Source organism: Podarcis liolepis (assembly GCF_965112155.1).
Source record: "Podarcis liolepis genome assembly, chromosome: 3".
NCBI classification, from domain to species: Eukaryota; Metazoa; Chordata; class Lepidosauria; order Squamata; family Lacertidae; genus Podarcis; species Podarcis liolepis.
In genome coordinates, this window is record NC_139557.1 from 109,994,548 (window position 1) to 110,014,364 (window position 19,817).

General features: G+C 45.3%; 1 protein-coding gene across 48 annotated transcripts in view; it reads right to left on the minus strand.

Annotated features, from left to right (window-relative positions):
- The window catches only part of NRXN1 (neurexin 1), a 1,011,196-nt gene that overhangs the window by 138,146 nt on the left and 853,233 nt on the right, over positions 1 to 19,817 (minus strand). The gene's annotated exons all lie outside the window — the stretch shown is intronic.

Genomic DNA, 19,817 nt, shown 5'->3' on the forward strand with positions numbered 1-19,817 from the left:
GAGGGTCTCAGAAATAAATGCATGCGAGACTGGCAAGTTGCGGCAAATAGACGGATTCCTTCTGCCTCATTCTGACACTACTGAGACTTCGCTTCAGATCTACATGGCCAGTTCTGCATGCTAACATTCCCCACAGCAAACATAGCTCCTCCCAATCTGCACAGGGGCTCAGCCGAGTCACAGTGAGCTTAAGCATAGCAGCCCCATTGATTCTCAATTCAGAAAGGAAAGAGGAAGGTCATTCTCTGGGCAAAGCAGGGCAAATCAAAATAATAACAATGTTAAAAGGGAAAAGAGCCAAAGGGGCCAGCGCTGATGGAAAATGGCATTTAAGAGATAAAAATCTGTTCTCTGTCAGCAGCAGAGCCAAAGAAGTAGCCCTTGGCCACAGAAAGCTTTAGACTCTCAGCTGCGTCTAACAGTGGCATTTCAATTTGTGTATTTTATGCCTCGCAGATATTTGACTATAAAAGAGTAATACGTTTCAAATTGAAAGGTTTAAACTTGTACATTCAGGGTTCTTTGTTTCTTTCTTTCATGCTTTTGGCAAGGCAAGGCCACAGAAAACCATAAATTGCAGAAGCAAAAGCTCAGCGAGATAAAAATTGCAGAAGCACTTCCACAAGGAACATCTCACAAAGCAGTAGCGAAAGAGCCACGAAGACCCGCTAAACCAGTTTTATGGACTTTTATCAGGAAGAGTGACAGCTACTGGATGAACGAGTGAATGGCAGGAAGTCATTTGTGGCAATATCATATGTTAGAATTACATCCTGCCTCCCACAAACTTAGATGGCCTTCAGGGAACATGAGATGAATTCATGGAGCAGAGGGCTATCAGTGTCTACTAGATGTCACAGACTGGTTGGACACAGAGGAATGGTAGGAAGAACCAGCTGGGGAACCCCCAAGGGACGAAAGCTCAAAGAATTGGTGGTGGGACCATGAGTGGTCAGAGGGAGAAGACTAGGAGGTGTTGGAAACTGAAGAGGTAGCAGGGCTTAGTGTGCAGAGAGAGTCTGTGGCAGAAGCAGGAGAGGATAAGAGGCCAAGGGGCAGAAATGAGTCTGGCTGCTGAAGAGTTGCAGGTGTCTCCCGCTCCTGCTGCAACAAACCTCCCTACACCCAGTGTGGTGTAGTGGTTAAGAGCGGTGGACTCGTAATCTGGTGAACCGGGTTCGCGTCCCCACTCCTCCACATGCAGCTGCTGGGTGACCTTGGGCTAGTCACACTACTCTGAAGTCTCTCAGCCTCTCACTCACCTCACAGAGTGTTTGTGTTGGGGGAGGAAGGGAAAGGAGAATGTTAGCCGCTTTGAGACTCCTTAGGGTAGTGATAAAGTGGGATATCAAATCCAAATTCTTCTTCTTCTTCTTCCCTCCCCACTGGTCTCCCAGAACCAGGAGAGGCACGAAGAGGGCAGAGGAGAAGTTAGCTTCACGCAGGTGCAGATTGCTCGGGAAACCCTTGCATAGGAGGGGTCTTGGGCAGCTGTGGGGAAGCAGGGACCTTCAGTCTCAGCAACGGCTTCATGGGGGCAAGGCCTGCTGGAGATGAGTTGCGGCGCTCATTAGGCCTGGCCCTTCTGTGCAGTTCCTATTTTTGCTAATAACTCCAACTCGCTTGGTGTAATTCATGGCTGTCTTACTCCTGCCATTAGCTTCCCATAGGTATCTGGTTGGCCACTGTGAGAACAGGATGCTGGACTAGATGGGACATTGGCCTGATCCAAAAAGGTATTATAATGTTATTATGTAGCATATTGTCCTAGACCAGGGGTCTGCAACCCGCGGCTCCGGAGCCGCATGTGGCTCTTTTACACCTTTGCCGTGGCTCCGGGGCGGATACTAGCGAGGGGAGGAGGCGCATTGTGTGCCCCGACACTCCCCACTGTGGCGGGCGCTGTACTGGCTCTGACACCTGGAGAAGAGGAGGTTAAGGGGTGATATGATAGCCATGTTCAAATATATAAAAGGATGTCACATAGAGGAGGGAGAAAGGTTGTTTTCTGCTGCTCCAGAGAAGCAGACACGGAGCAATGGATCCAAACTACAAGGAAGAAGATTCCACCTAAACATTAGGAAGAACTTCCTGACAGTAAGAGCTGTTCGACAGTGGAATTTGCTGCCAAGGAGTGTGGTGGAGTCTCCTACTTTGGAGGTCTTTAAGCAGAGGCTTGACAACCATATGTCAGGAGTGCTCTGCTGGTGTTTCCTGCTTGGCAGGGGGTTGGACTCGATGGCCCTTGTGGTCTCTTCCAACTCTATGATTCTATGATTCTACGTCGCATGGGGGCGGTGTGTGCGTTAGTCACACACCGTCCTGACGTCACCTTCCCGCCCGCCCGCCACATTGTAAGGGGCATGTACGCTGGTCACTGCATTGAAAGGGGGCATGTACGCTGGTCACTGTTTTGAAGAGGAGTGAAGAACACACACACACAAAAAAGGTAACTTGTTAATTTAATGTTTATTTCTATGAGGAGGAGTAATTCTGAGGGGTCAAACAAGGAAATAATAAAAAAGTGACAAAAAAGTTATTTTTATAATGACGAGTTTTGCGGCTCCCAGTTTTTTCCCCTTCGGAAATGGGTCCAAGTGGCTCTTTTTGTCTTAAAGGTTGCAGACCCCTGTCCTAGACAATCCACCACCATCCCCTAAAGTAGGAGTTGCATGCCCACTCCCATCATCCCTGACCACTGGTCATGTTTCCTGGGACTGATGCTAGTTGGAGTGAAGCTACCTTTGAAGGTGACCCAGAAACTACAACTAATCCAGAACATGACAGCTAGACTGGTGACTGGAAGCGGCCGCCGAGACCATATAACACTGCTCCTGAAAGACCTACATTGACTCCCAGTACGTTTCCAAGCACAATTCAAAGTGTTGCTGCTGACCTTTAAAGCCCTAAATTGCCTCATCCCAGTATACCTGAAGGAGTGTCTCCACCCCCATCGCTCAGCCAGGACACTGAGGTCCAGCGCTGAGGGCCTTCTGGCGGTTCCCCCCCTGTGAGAAGTAAGGTTACAGGGAACCAGGCAGAGGGCCTTCTGAGTGGTAGCACCCGCCTTGTGGAACACCTTCCCATCAGATGTCAAGGAAATAAACAACTGTCTGACTTTTAGAAGACATCTAAACAAGGCAGCCCTGTTTAGTTTTTAATGTTTGATGTTTTAACACTTTTTATTATTATTACTAATATTCTGTTGGAAGCCTCCCAGAGTGGCTGGGGAAACCCAGCCAGATGGGCCAGGTATAAAGAAATTATTGTTATTATTATTATTGAGTCCAACAACATTTGGAAAGCACCAGTTGGGGGGAAACTATCTCACAGCTCAAGTCGATTCTTTCCCACCATCCATTCCTCCTATGTTTTCTGCTCCTTTGTTTCCTCTCCCCCCCCCTCTCTCTTACACAGACACACAGACACACACACAGACACACAGACAGACACACACACACACACACACACACACACACACAACCACCCCTGACACCAAGCTGCTTCTTTTCTCCTGCGAGAAACCCATTTACAACTGCACACCCCATTATTCAGGACACAAGCGGCAACTCCTTTGTTATACTTAACAATTTTTTAAAGAGGGAAATGGATAATCTTTCAAAGAAAACAGCTCCTCTGACACAATTTGCAAATCCACTCTCTCTCAGGAAACTACTTGACCTTTCCCACAATAGACTGGAACACAAGAAATTGCGTGAGGATATTGCGGCCGTCGCAGATTTACAGGGTTTTTTTTCTTTCTTCCTTTTTTCCAGGTGGCTTCATTAACAGAGTCGCACGCGCCCGAAATGAATGCATTATTAAAATGAGCTGCATTGGGCTCTTTAAATATTAGCAAAATAAAAGCCGCTTTATTTTGAAAATGAAGGCTGCCAAGGATGATAAAGCGCGGAGCTTACAAGCCAGCCCTGAAAGAGACAGCCCTTCAAAGCTAAATGCTGGAAGGTTAGCGATGCAATATTGATGATTTCCCCCGCTTAATAAACTTATAGGATTCGCAGAACGATCTGTATCCTATTATCGATCCCCAGGCAAAACTCCAGGAGAAGTTACTGGCAACGGGTCAATAGAGGGGAAGGTAAACAGGCAGCTGTTCCTCCCGCTCTTCTTGATGGAAACGAATGCGTGCAAGAGTCATTTCCTCGCCTGAAATATGGCGCACCAACGAGGAACACCGCGGCATACAGATCAATATTCAGAGGCCGGAATATGCACAGCCAATTATGATCAGAAACATTCGGAATGGATTGTTAGCAGGGAACGAAGCCCGCAGCCATATCCCTAGAATGAAACCTCCAAACACTGCTGCGCCTAATGGCCTGATACCTGAAATGTGATTTAAAAATAAATAAATAAAAATGGTCGAAGGCATCCATGCTGCACGTGGCCCTGATAAACCTTTTTCTTTCTAGAGCCTCCTTCTTTTTCATCTATTTCTGCCAGCGGAACTGGCAGTTGTTCCAGGTTAGTACCCCAAACTGGGGGGTTCTCAATCTCTGCCTTAAGACATTGGCAGTAAACTGGTGTTCTGGATCCCATAAGTGGAACATTTATTGATGGGTCACAATAACAGTATTGACACACTGCACTCTCCCATATACCCATATATCAGGGTACTGCACGGCAATATACCGTATTTCTTGCACCATAACACTCACTTTTTTCCTCCTAGAAAGTAAGGGGAAATGTCTGTGCGTGTTTTGGAGGGAATGCCTATGGGTGGCATGCCTACGGATTTTCCTCCTCTAAAAACTATGTGTGTGTTATGGTCGGGTGCGTGTTATAGAGCGAAAAATACAGTAATTTTTTAATTTTTTATTTTAAAAAACAGCATTAAAAGCACTGCGGCACAATATTCAGGCCCGTCAGCATAAAAAAAGGTCTTCGAGAGACGGCTGAAAGTCAAAACGCGAGGGTGCCTGCTGCATCTCTGCTGGATGAACGTTCTACAGCTTGGGACCAATAATAATAATAATAATAATAATAATAATAATAATAATAATAATAATAATAATTATTATTATTATTATTATTATTATTATTATTATTATTTATACCCCACCCATCTGGCCGGGCTTCCCCAGCCACTCTGAGCAGCTTCCAACAAGATATTAAAATACAGTAATGTATCAAACATTAAAAGCTTCCCTAAACAGGGCTGCCTTCTGATGTCTTCTAAAAGTCTGGTAGTTGTTGTTTTCTTTGACATCTGGTGGGAGGGCTTTCCACAGGGTGGGCGCCACTACTAAGAAGGCCCTCTGCCTGGCTCCCTGTAACTTGGCTTCTCGCAGTGAGGGAACCGCCAGAAGGCCCTTGGCGCTGGACCAGTGACACTAAATGCCTCATCGGCCTTTGTAACATAGGAGACAACTAAGGCCATATGCACACCATATATTATTAATCTGTCATTTTTATTATTTCATTTGTATCCCCCCCATTCCTCCGAGAAGCTCAAGGTGGCTCAAATAGCCCTCCTCCGCCCCACCTGATCTGGAAAACAAGCCTTATGAATTGGGTAGGTCCAGCCCGGAAGAGACTGAGAGGAGATATGATAGTCATCTTCAAATATACAAAGGGCTGTCACAAGGAAGTTTGTTTTCTGCTGCTCTGGAGGGTAGGACTTGAACCAATGGATTCAAGTTACAAGAAAGGAGATTCCAACTAAACATCATTAAGAACTTTCTTAACAGTGAAGAGCTGTTCAACGATGGAACGGGCTCCTTCGGGAGGTTGTGGACTCTCCTGGCTTGGAGGTTTTTAAGCAGAGGTTGGATGACCATCTGTCATGGATGCTTTAGCTGAGATTCCTGCATTCCTGTACTAGATGACCCTCAGGGTTCCTTCCAACTCTACAATACATATAATTCCACATTCAAAGCACTATGATACCACTTTTAAAAGTCCTGGCTTCCCCCAAAGAATCATGGGAACTTTAGTTCATTAAGGGTGCTGAGAGGTGTCAGGAGGCCTCTAATCCCCTAAAAGAGGTACCATTCTCAGAGTTCTGTATGAAGAATGATAGACACCCTGGTTACTATAGGCTTTAAAGACATCTAGATCAGTGATGCTGATGACCATGAGGGAGAGGTCCTTTTCTGTGGTGGCCCCAGAGGTATGTGTAACATTCTGACAGTGGGTCCATGGTGGACACAATTCTTTCAGAGGATCCTAAAGACATAGGGTGGTGTACAACTAAGTCCTACTCCAAGTAGATCCACTGAAAAGAATGGGCCCAAGTTAGCTATGCTCCTTAATTTCAATGGGGCTACTCTGAGTAGGACTAACATGGCATACAACTCATGCATCTTTCAATTAGCTTATTTGTGACTGATGAATGTTGCGTTGCCTGGATTGTGGTTTGTTACTGCTCTGGAAAGTGTTTAATTGTTGGCTGAGTATTTTTATTGGGATGGGAGGGTTCTGATGATTTTGCAGCTGATTGATATTCTGCAATTTTAATTGCTGTAAGCTGCCTTAGTCAGGCATTGCCTGTCAAGGCAGCCTAGAGATATTTTAGGTAGGCCATGATTGGAGTCAGTATAAACCTGCTGTATAGGCCCATATAATCCTTTGATCTGGATTTGTAGTGCACTAAACTATGGCTCTTTCATTGTTTTTTTTTGGGGGGGGAGAGGTGAGGAGTCCTTTCTTCTTTTTCGCTTTCAGGACTCATTTAGAAACAAGGCAATCTGCTTCCAGCAGAGGGATGAAAGATGGCAATACTTTATGTTTCACTTTGTATTCATCACATGCCACTGTTTCTGTTCTGCTGCAGTTTGTCTTCTGTCAGAAACTACCTTATTCGGATTGTTACCCGCTATCGACAAATTATGCAACTTACTTATTTCATTAGGTAATCATGCAAATTACATTGCCATTAGGTTATTTTACCCTTTTCATTTTAATGCAAAGGAAACACAATTCAAATGGGGGCGGGGAAACAATCAATGTTGTGTTGCTTGAAGATTTCACCTGTTATGGAATCTCCCAATTTTTATTTCTATTTTCTGAAAACAGGATGAACAAGCTAGGGGTTTTTTGAGGTACGAAACACAGACCATGAATCCATTGTGACACCTTAAAAGAGTAGTCCAAATAAATCTTAGAAGGCATCACAGGGATTGTGTCCTGACAGGCAAGATATGGTATCTTCCTGCATTGACATGATTACTGTACTTTGCCCGGCTCAAGATAATTCCCCTCTGGAAAGGTCAGATATGTTCAGCAATATTTTCCTTAAACCAGTAAAATAAAGATACAGAGAGAGCCACAGCAGGACACCAATCAAGAGTCTAGGCAGAGGGGGAACGACACTGGTTTGTACAAAAGGCTTCAATCTACCTCTGTTGAAAATCCTTCCTCGTGTTTTACATCCAAGGAGATGCTGTCAAGGCTAGGCAGGTGGGAGATGCAAAGCTGAGTCATTCATGAAGGTAACGAGACTGTTGGATGAAATATTGTAACAGGAAATTTAACCACCAAAAGAGGAGGGGGAGGGGGAAAGGAAGCTAAAATTACCTCCCCCCCTGGAGCATCTTGCCATTCTAGAACTGAGATTGAAGTGGAGGGTGAGGTAAACAGAGAGGCAGGAGTTGCCTCTTCCACAGATTTTCCAAGAGGGTGTTGCCCAGCTGCCCAACATATCCACAGCTTTCACCTCAATGTTTCTTCTAAGCACTCCCTTCCCTGCAAGCGCTGCCACAGCCATTCTGGATATTGCCTTCCCAACCTTGTGAGCCTGGGATTTGTACTGCCAAGCGCTCCTGCTCAGGTTGAGGGAGCTTCCAAACGGTACTTGATTCTTGAGGTGGGATGGATAAAGGCCCGGACTGGCCATCTGGCAACTCGGGCAAAGGGGCCAGTATATTAGATTTTATTATATATATATAAAAAACTCCTCCCAAAATGTGATGGCATGTGAACATTGGCAGCAAGAAATTGCCCAAGAAATTCTCAATCCACCGGAGCCACAGAGGAGGCTTTCCCTAAGTCAGATCTGGGAAGGGGAGAGAGAAAGAAACAGAGGGCAGAGGTGAAATATCACCTGGCTTTTGCTTTGGTGTGGCATTGTAGGAACATGGTTGTCTGTCTTCTCTTCCTCTCTTTGGTTGGCAGGTTGGTCTCACCTTGCCCAAGCAGCTGGATGAGGGTGGGAGGGACCTGCCCCTCATCTGGGCAGGTGGCATCTGGCTTCCAGTTACAGAAAGGAAGGCATGCAGAAGGGAGCAGCTGGCTTGCAGAGTTTGAACAATGCCGGGCTTCCAAACAAGGTGGAGAAGACAGCAGGGGAGAAAACTGATCCAGCACGGCAAAAGTAGATTTATTGACCCCAGTGCAATGCTGCAACACGTGACCTAGAAGGCTTCCCACCTCCCACAAGACTAAAAGGTGAGGGGATGACTGAGTGTGTCATTCAGTAATGATCTGGACTGGCCCAAGGCAAGGCAAGCCCCCATGCTTGTGACTAACTAGTGAAATAATAATAATAATAATAATAATAATAATAATAATAATAATAATTTATTTATTTATACCCCATCCATCTGGCTCGGCTTCCCCAGCCACTCTGGGGGGCTTCCAACAAAATATTAAAATACAGTAATGAATCAAACATTAAAAGCTTCCCTAAACAGGGCTGCCTTCAGATGTCTTCTAAAAGTCTGGTAGTTTTTTTTCTCCTTGACATCTGGTGGGAGGACATTCCACAGAGTGGGCGCCACTACCGAGAAGGCCCTCTATCTCTACAGGGGTAAGTTGACTTCTTGCAGTGAGGGAACCGCTAGAAGGCCCTCGGCACTGGACCTCAGTGTCCGAGTAGAATGATGTGGGTGGAGACACTCCTTCAGATATATTGGACTGAGGCCATTTAGGGCTTTAAAGGTCAGCACCAAGACTTTGAATTGTGCTTGAAAATAATGGAATAATGCCTGGACGAGAAGGGGATCATTCCCTGCTCCACACACCAGGAGCTCTGGGGTAGATAGCTATTCACAACTAACACATTAAACGCATACTTTAAGGGGTATTGTTCTTGATGCACGCGCGCACACGATAAACACAGAAAAATAATTTGACATACTGTTTGAATCTGGACTGCTGTGCCCTCAATGGTGGAGCCAATTTTTGGTCCCTGCCTATCACTATATGGGCACAGGATGCTAAGGGCTTGTGTGTAGCAGCTGGGGGAAAAAAATCACAAAATAGAAACCCCACTCACCCACAAAAAATTATCAGTGGGGTTGAAAGGAAGAGGCTCACATTGAGAATGGGTGTAAGAAAGAGATTAATATCTTCTCAGAGACCTGAATTATTTAGGTTGTGCCTCTCTCCCTCTCTCCCTCTTTTTTATCCAGAGCAGACATGAGTGTCACTTTTTCCATTTCCAGTATGAATTATAGTACTTTTTCTGAATTAGGGAGCTAAAAAGAAGTTCTTGTCCTGAAGACATGAAGTCCTATTGCTCTGTCACAACTCACAACACTGGCAAATATATATATATAAAGAGAGAGAGAGAGAAATGTGATCATTTTTTTAAAAAGCCTTATGGCCGAGGGATATCTCAGAACACAATGTCATTACACAGAAATTAATTTTGTTTTTTGTTTGTTTCTTTCATATTTGGGATGGCAAATTGTCTGGCTCAAAGGCTCAAGCCAGCACTGAATTTATGCTGCCTTTCGGAAGGCCCTGGTCTCAGAGCTACCTCAGGGCTGCTCTAGGAGTTAATGGAAACGCAATGCATCACCGGTACGATGAGACTGAAAGAGTTAGGAGAAATAAAAAGAAATGCTGGATTCGGCATCCTGTGAGAAACTCACAGGCAGGATTTGAGCACAAGAGCAACTCTCCCCTGTTGTGGCTTACAGCAACTGGTATTCAGGAACACTGCTGCTAGTAGCTCTTGATAACCCTCTCCAAGTTGGTGGCCATTGCTGTCTCCCGTGGCAATGAGTTCCATAGTTTAACTATGCACTGCGTGAAGCGGGACTCGTGAGCACAGCATATATTGGCTGGCATACAGAATGGTGCTCAACACAAGCTTCATTGCCCGGTCAAAAAAAATCTAGGGCAGAACTGAAGGGGCACATTTTGGATGAAGAGTGTTGGGTGTGGGGTTGTATTCTGCAGAGGCCCTGGACAACACTCCCCATGATTCCTCATCACTGGCCATGCTGCCTGGGTCTGATTGGAGTTATAGTCCCCGTCATCTTTAGACACCAGATAGCGGAAGGCTGGTGCAAGTTGCTGAATTGAGGACTATGGCAGCAGAGCCCAGGTGTGCCTCTCAGACACTTATTGGCCTGGTCTCTGTGGCGTTCATCCTGCTCCTCTTCAACCCAGTCAGAACAAGTGACCTGAGGAGCCAGTGAGGGCTTGGCTGGCTCTACAGAAGTGACACTCTGGCTTGGATTCTCAGTCTGAGTCAGCTGTCCCACTGAGTAAAAGGTAAAGGTAAAGGACCCCTGGATGGTTAAGTCCAGTTAAAGGCAACTATGGGGGTGTGGCGTTGATCTCACTTTCAGGCCGAGGGAGCCAGCGTTTGCTCACAGACAGCTTTCTGGGTCATGTGGCCAGCATGACTAAACCACATCTGGTGCAACGGGACACAGTGACGAGTGCCAGAGTGCACGGAAATGCCGTTTACCTTCCCACTGCAGTGGTACCTACTTATCTACTTGCACTGGTGTGCTTTTGAATTGCTAGGTTGGCAGGAGCTGAGACTGAGCAATGGGAGCTCACCCCGTTGTGGGGATTCAAACCAATTATGACTGTGTTTGCAAATGTATATTAGTTAGAACAGTGCAGAACTTACAAGCATCCCTATTTTTCAGGGACAGTGCTGAATTTACAGAAGCACACCCCGGTTTCTGATTTGATCCTGGAATGTCCCGTTTTCCTTAAAGGTAAAGGGACCCCTTTTCCTTAGGACACCCCTGTTTTCATCGGACAAATGATGGATGGTATGGAGTTATGTGACCCCTGAGCCAAGGAGAAAAGTTAACTATACAACCGTTTGAAGACATCTGAAGGCAGCCCCGCATAGGGAAGTTTTTTGTTAATGTTTAATGTTTTATTATGTTTTTATGTATGTTGGAAGCCACCCAGAGTGGCTGGGGGAACCCAGTCAGATGGGCGGGGAACAAATAATAAAATTATCAATATTACTATTAATATTATTGAATAAAACACCCCGATTTTCATTGGAGAAATGTTCGAGGGTGTGCTTTTGCCCCCAATCCCCGTTTATGAGTTTTCTAAGAGGCTTCTGTTTGGTCACTGCAGGATACAGCATACTGGAATAAATGGGCCTTTATAGTCTGGTACGAAGTTAATAAATGAACAAAACTTTGCTCTTTGCGGTTATAAATATATAATGTTTCCCAACCCTGGCTCTGCCATCTCTCAGGTCAAGAGTTCAAGGCACCCTTTGGGCTTGGTGCCTAACAAGATGCGATCTTGTTCTCTAAAAAGAGAATCGCTGCTATTCATTTCACCCTTTCTTCCCATTACAAGGGAGTCTTCATGCAGAAGAGCAGTCAAACGCACAGCCTGTCTCCCACCTGCAATCTAAAATATTACAATCTCAAGAGGGCTCTGAGACAGGACTTCCCCCTCAGCCCCGAATATTTGGAAACTGCTCGAAGATACTTCAAGTTCTTAAAGCTGTGTTCTTCTGTTCTTGTATTTACCATGCTTTGTTATGAATCTTTTAAAAGGACTCTGCATTTTCTAAATGCTTTATAGCAGATCTGGGAGCGCCGCTACTCATTTGACATTTCCCTGCCTCTTACAAAGAAGCAGCATTATGTCATTTTTTTTTTAACCAAAGGAGGCGGAATCTGTCAGCGGCAGAGCAATGGCGAGCACACGGCACATTTTATTAAAATCTGAATTTAATTACAGAATCTGTTGCATCTCAGAAGCGATAAGCCTTCGCTTTTTTACCAGGTTCTCCAAGATGAAAAAGGGAAAGATGTGAAAGAAAGGAGGGGAAAGCCCACAGCTACAAAACCGGGGGGTGGGGTGGGGAGCAAATGCCTGCCTCCCCTGACTTAAAGAAACATTATATAGCATTATCAGACAGAAGAAAGCTGATAAGTTGTCAAATCAAACATAAATAAATAACACACCGACTTAAGAAACTTTAATAAAACCCATTGATAAGAAGGGACTGTAAGCCACTCCTTGGTAAGAAAAAAGACGGAGGCAAGAAAAAAAGAAGAAGTCTGTAGGGTGGAAAGATTTGAAAACCTTTGAAGGTGTATCATTTTTAATGGAAGACAAGCTAGCAGAGGAAGATTGGGAAGGTGCAACATGGCCAGTTACTTCTTCAGGGCTCCAGTTACAGATAGGTAGCCATGTTGGTCTGCCATAGTCAAAATAAAAAAATTCCTTCCAGTAGCACCTTAAAGACCAACTAAGTTAGTTCTTGGTATGAGCTTTCGTGTGCATGAAGAAGTGTGCATGCACTTTGTGTGTATCTGAAGAAGTGTGCATGCACACGAAAGCTCATACCAAGAACTAACTTAGTTGGTCTTTAAGGTGCTACTGGAAGGATTTTTTTTATTTCTTCAGGGCTGTAAAACCTTGGCCAAAGTGGACTTCCCTAATGTCGCTGCAAAATATTTTTTTGGGGGTGGGGTGGGGGGGTGGGCTTCGTACAAATGTTTGCTCCACCACTGGTGGTTATTACATACTTGCTGGACTCAATATTTAAACTAAAAAGAAGTTTATTTTATCCAGAAGCAACCAGAGCAAGGGCAGGAATCACTTCCCTAACTCTGATTTGGCTTTAAACATTATTGTGTACCCAAATCTCTTGGCTATATAGCATTGCCATGGAGGGAGTGACCGAGATGTGCTTTCTTGAAAGTCTCCTCTCCAAAATACCCATAGGGCAGAGTCAATGCTCAGCTCAGAAACAGAACTGAATGGGGCGGGGCCTGTTCATCCCTACTGAAGATTTGCAAATGAGTTTAATTTGCACATTGTGTCACTAGCTCTTATTGGTGAAGAATTTTGATTCCTACAGCAAAGCATACTGATGATAAATTCCAGAAGTTGCAATACTGATGGTCCTGCTCGCAAGTAGGTCCATTGTAATTAATGGACATGACTCACGAAAGTTCATTCATTTCAGTGGGTCAGCTCTGAGCAGGATTTACTTGAATGCGACCCAAGGAAAGCAGAACTGAAGGCGTAAAATACACAAAACACCTTTTCGACAATATGTTTCTCATACGTTTCCAAATTAAAAATTGTACACCTGTAACAAAAGGTTTTGAAATGGTAAGCAGGTGAAGAAGTCTGCTTGCCTCAGCAGAGAATTAATCAGGTTTGCTATTGCAGGAAGCTTAGATGATAAACGCCTAATTTCTTCAGTGTCTGTGAAGGAGGGATCAGCTGTACAGTTCAAATGAAGAGGCGTCTTAATTAACCTGCTGATCTTGCTTATTCTTAATTAAACCCAGAAGCAGGTAGGGGAGATAAGTTAAAACACCATGGCAACAAGTGACTTTTTAAAAAACAGGCAGAGAAAACCAGAACCAAAATGAACTATGGGCACACAAATGGATGTGACTCTTACTAGAGGAACATCTGCAAAGCATAATTTGGTTTTAAGATATGTTGGTGAGAGGCGGTTTGGTGTAGGAGTTAAAGCACTGCACAAGGACCTGGGAGACCAGATTAATAATGATAATAATAATAATAATAATAATAATAATAATAATAATAATAATAATTTTATTTATACCCCGCCCATCTGGCTGGGTTTCCCCAGCCACTCTGGGAGGCCTCCAGAAAAATATAAAAAGATAATAAAACGTCAAATGTTAAAAAATTCCTGATACAGAGCTGCCTTCAGATGCCTTCTAACAGTTGTGTAGTTCTTTATCTCCTTGACATCTAATGGGAGAGCGCTCCACAGGGAGGGTGCCACTGCCGAGAAGGCCCTCTGCCTGGTTCCCTGTAGCCTCACTTCTCGCAGTGAGGGAACGGCAAGAAAACCCTCCTTCAAGTATACAGTGGTGCCCCGCAAGACGAATGCCTCACAAGACGGAAAACTCGCTAGACAAAAGAGTTTTCCGTTTTGGAGGTGCTTCGCAAAACGAATTTCCTATGGGCTTGCTTCGCAAGACGACAATGTCTTGCGAGTTCCTGCTGTTTTTCCCCCTTCCCCCCCTTTTTCTAAGCCGCTAAACCGCTTATCAGCTGATCCGATCAGCAGATAAGCCGCTAAAAGCTGCTAATAGCGCTAATAGCACTAATCCGCTAATCCGTCAATGGGCTTGCTTCGCAAGACGAAAAAACCGCTAGACGAAGAGAATCACAGAACGGATTATTTTCGTCTTGCGAGGCACCACTGTACTGTGCTGAGGCCGTTTAGAGCTTCAAAGTGTTGGTACTGACCTCGGAAATGTATTGGGAGCCAGTGAAGATCCTTTAGGACCAGTGTTATATATTCCCGGTGGCTACTCCCAGTCACCAGTCCAGCTGCTGCATTCTGGATTAGTTGTAGTTCCCTGGTCACCTTCAAAGGTAGCCCCATGTAGAGCGCATTGCAGTAGTCCAAGCGGGAGATAACCAGAGCATGCACCACTCCTCTGGCGAGACAGTCCATGGGTAGATAGGGTCTCAGCCTACGTACCAGATGGAGCTGGTACACAGCTGCCCTGGACACAGAATTGACCTGCACCTCCATGGACAACAGTGAGTCCAAAATGACTCCCAGTCTGCGCACCTGGTCCTTCAGGGGCACAGTTACCCCATTCAGGACTAGGGCGTCCCCCACACATGCCTGTCCCCTGTCCCCCAAAAACAGTTCTTCTGTCTTGTCAGGATTCAACCCCAATTTGTTAGCCACCATTCATCCTCCAACCACCTCTAGGCACTCACACAGGACAGTACATTCAACACCTTCACTGGTTCTGATTTAAAGGAGAGATAGGGACCAAAAAGACAACAAAACTAAACACTTTTATGTACTCAGAAAAAAAGCAAACATACAAATTTTGAGTGAGGAACGCATCTTATAAAGTAATGCACTTGTCTCAAAAGAGAAAATAATTCTACAGGATTTTATTTTATTTTTGTATCCCCCCCAAAATAGGAAGAGGAAGAGGAAGTCCTTGGTTGGGTACGGGAACTCCTGTCCTCCATATTTTTCATCCTTCCCCTCTCCCCTCAGATTTTTTATTCTCAACAGACTTCAAAGAGGTATTTTTACTCTAAGGGAGCAATGGTGATTTTCAACATCCCTTCAACTAGAGATAATTCTAGAGATAAGAGATTGTTATTCCATTGTGCCCTTTCAGTTGCATCCCAAGAGTTCAACAATTCTGGATCCCCTACAGCTACAGTGTTCTTTGATAGCAGAAATGTGGCTTAGGAGCAAGGACTTTAATGGAAAGTGAGTTAGAGCTAGTCCACTATAGTCAGTCCATGGAAGAAAGGCAGCAGATTGTGGCGAGTAATAGGTGAAAAGGTCTGGGGAGGGAGCAGGTGCAGGTCAACAGCAAGGATAGAATTCAGGGCATCAGTAGATAACGCTCTGTCATGTTCACTGCTATTTAAAGGTGCATGCTGTAAATCTGGGGGGGGCGTCCAGAAGTTGCTAGGCTGTGACTCCCATGGCTAATGGTCACAGATGATCTGGCTTGTAGTCCAGCGAAGTCTGGGGGGGGGGCACAGCACCGGGCACCCCTACTGTCAACAGTAGAATGCAGGTCAGTGGCTTTGTGCATATCATGCGCACACACACACACACACACACACACACACACACCATAAAGGGAAGTGAGATAGGGAATACGGAATTTGAGAAAGAGAAGATTAGAAATAATATATAATAATATAATAATTTATTATTTATACCCCGCCCATCTGGCTGAGTTTCCCCAGCTACTCTGGGCGGCTTCCAATCAAGTGTTAAAAACAAAACAGCATTAAATATTAAAAACTTCCCTAAACAGGGCCGCCTTCAGATGTCTTTTAAAGATAGGATAGCTGCTTATTTTCTTCACATCTGAAGGGAGGGCGTTCCACAGGGCCACTACCAAGAAGGCCCTCTGTCTGGTTCCCTGTAACCTCACTTCTCGCAATGAGGGAACCGCCAGAAGGCCCTCGGTGCTGGATCTCAGTGTCCGGGCTGAATGATGGGGGTGGAGACGCTCCTTCAGGTATACAGGACCGAGGCCATTTAGGGCTTTAAAGGTCAACACCAACACTTTGAATTGTGCTTGGAAACGTACTGGGAGCCAATGCAGATCTCTCAGGTCCGGTGTTATGTGGTCCCGGCGGCCACTCCCAGTCACCAGTCTAGCTGCCGCATTCTGGATTAATTGCAGTTTCCAGGTCACCTTCAAAGGTAGCCCCACGTAGAGTGCATTGCAGCAGTACAAGCGGGAGATAACTAGAGCATGCACCATTCTGGCAAGACAGTCCGCAGGCAGGGAGGGTCTCAGCCTGGGTACCAGATGGAGCTGGTAGACAGCCACCCTGGACACAGAATTAACCTGCACTTCCATGGACAGCTGTGAGTCCAAAATGGCTCCCAGACTGCACACCTGGTCCTTCAGGGGTACAGTTACCCCATTCAGGACCAGGGAGTCCCCCACACCCGCCCGCCCCCTGTCCCCCCAAAACAGTACTTCTGTCTTGTCAGGATTCAACCTCAATCTGTTAGCCACCATCCATCCTCCAACCACCTCCAGGCACTCACACTCAATGCTCTTCAAGAACATTCAAATATCTAAAACACAAACACACAACCCCCCCCCAAAAAAAACCCACACACACCAAGAAGGTATGAAGATGGTGTTAAATCAAGACAGGGGTGGGTGGGAGAAAACAAAGAACTGGCTCCTGTTGTTCTGCCATGAACAAAGGCAACATGATGGTACCGATAAAAGCTCAAAGAAAATTAAATACCAAGAACGATTGGGCTGAGCCAAGCAATAACACGCACAGGGGGATTCTGAGTTATGGCTGAAACTGTGGCTTTAATTAAGCCCAGTTGTAGCTGTACTGGGGATTGTTAAAAATCAACACAAAGGCTGCTAACATTTGTTTAGCAGTCTATGGAAAGTTTCCAGGTATTCCTCTTAAAAAGATATGAGCAAGAATTGAGCCATCACTGCAGTTGCCACCAGCACAGGTACTGTGGCAAATCCAGGGGGCTGCACACTGCTTCCGTGGTCAATAATTGCACACATACTGTATACACACAACCCAAATTCCAATGTATCTTGTGGGAACAGTATCTGTCAGTCTAAGAATGCTTCATCACAGAGTGTTTTAGACGCAAATGCTCTCTTTCAGTACCTTCAGATGTCTACATGTCCCTGTTCCCCTTACCCACATGTACAGAAAAAACCCACAGAGAATCTCAGACCATGTGCAGGAAGTTAATAAAGACACCATAAATGCACTCCATGCCTTCTCCTCAGCTGAACTTAATGCACAGTGCAGAGCTCATCATGTTCACATATGAAATGCGGTTAGTATACAATCTGAAAACTTCCAGCACCAACTGGGCTCCAACAGTGCATAGCACAACAACCCTACATTGTTGCACGGCAGCACAAATACCTACTGTGTGGGAGAAGGAACTTTAGTTCCACCCTGCATTTGACACAACCTCTTGAAGGCCTCTCACAGACACCTGAGATCCAGGCTGCAAATTGTGGAGCAATCAAAGTAGAGCTTGCAACTTTGAGACCTGCTGTCTAGATCCATGCCCATCACCAGCATTGAAGGTTGCAAGGGTTACCTGGAGGTCCGAAGTAAGTGGATGTCCTTGAGGGAGTGGGTGGTCTCTGAAGAAAGCAGTGGGCAGTCCCTTGCTAATGAAAACAAGCCTAGATCCTACTGAACATATAACAACCACACACTCTTTAATCTTCCCTGTTAGGGAAAATATTAGAGAGGAAGGTCGCCTCTCAACTCCAGGTAATTTTGAAGGAAACCAATCATTTAGGATCTTTCCAGTCCATGCCACCCTTGCTTTTGGACAGAAACAGTCTCAGTTACGTGGATACACGAAGGAATGGGCAATGGAAGTTCAACCATATTGGTCTTGCTGGACTTCTCAGTGGCTTTTGTTCTTGTTGAGCTTGGTATCCTTCTGGAATGACCAGAGAGGGCTGGTCTTAGTAGGTCTTGATGTTTCAGTGACTCCAGTCCTTTCTGGATGGCTGATTCCAGAAGGTAGTGCTGAATGAGTCTTGTTAATCTCCATGATCTTTGGTGCGTGAATGCTGCAGGGTTCCATTTTGTCTTCTGTGCTTTATAATATCTATATGAAAATGCTGGAAGAAATCATTTTCCACCATCAAATCCCAGGGAGGCTGTGGAACCTTTGAACCGGTATCTGGAGATAGCATTGGGGTGGATGAAGGTGGAACAGCTGAATCTTAATCCAGACAAGGCGGTGAGGGTGAACAAGCAAGAACTTGATTCAGACACAATGGCGGTATTGTGGGTTAGGAAGTTGGCAATTGTGGATGGAGTTATGATGCCTGGTCTGGATGCACTGCACTCCACTTGAAGAACTATGTGTGTAGTTTGCAGGTGCTCCTGAACCTGTCACTATCTTGGTACAGCTGCTGTAAAATTAACCATAGTGGTTGACCCTGACTAGAGTTACCCAGGTCCTAGTTATCACCAAGCTGCCCAAGGAAACTCTTCCAAATGGATTACACTTGGTTCTTCAAGTGCTTTCCTTAATGTGAGTTTGGTTATGTGATTCTCAGCTGCTTTTGAATTCAGTTGGAGTTACAAAACCAAGAAGCTGCTTCCTGATAATTTATATTACTTGGTGTGTCGATGATATTCACGTGTACAGCTATCACTTTGTGAGGGCATAACCCTGAAAGGTGGCCTATAACCCTGTTAAGTAAATAAAGGTCCAGAGGATTGCAGAACTCAGCTTTAAACTGCTGCTTAGCAACGTGCTTACAGGTTGGCCTGGTCAAGTCAACAAAAGCACTCAGTTCTCCATCTGTAAAATGGGAACAACATTAAGCTCCCTCTCAAGGGTTGACAGACATGATGACAATCGCCAAGCATTTTGGAGTAGGGAAAATTGTGATTGGTTAAATAATAATAGCAATAACTGGACTAGAGGAATTATATAGCAATGGAGTGACATGTCAACAAACCACAATGCCTATCTACTTGAGAGACCTTTGGCTTATCCTCTACCTTTTTTACCAGGGATCAGAGAATCCAATCCATTCCACTCTGTGATTGTTGGAATGTCAACTTCATTATAGATCCTGGCTGTTCAAGGGAGACAAATGGTTCCAGTGGCCTCTGGATTAGTGTCTTTAGAATAGTGCACCCCCGGTTGGGCGGAGCTGCAGCAATAGCATCTCAGCAGACATATCACTGATGGAGGGAGAGGGTTGAGGTGACAGCAAGATTGGGGCTGTGCAAAGGCACTTGCAGGAGTGCTGGATTGACTCCACTCACACAGCCCTGACCTCACAATCACCTCACTGCTCCTGCCCTCAGTAAGCAGCAGAGCCACCACTGCCAGGAGGCTATTGCCGGCGGTTCTGCCCCACCGGGCAGGCTGCTCCTAATGCAGAACTCTGAAAGCCAACCACAGGACAGGAAAACCATCTTTAAAACATATGACGCCTAGCTTTAGTGGTCTTACACAACCTCCCAAGACTATTTGCATACCTAGGGCAATTTCCCATATCAGGTATAATCAATGGTCTCTTGACCGTTCACCTAGTGAGAATTAAAGTTCCATATCTTTGCGAACAATCGTTGGTAGGTTGGGC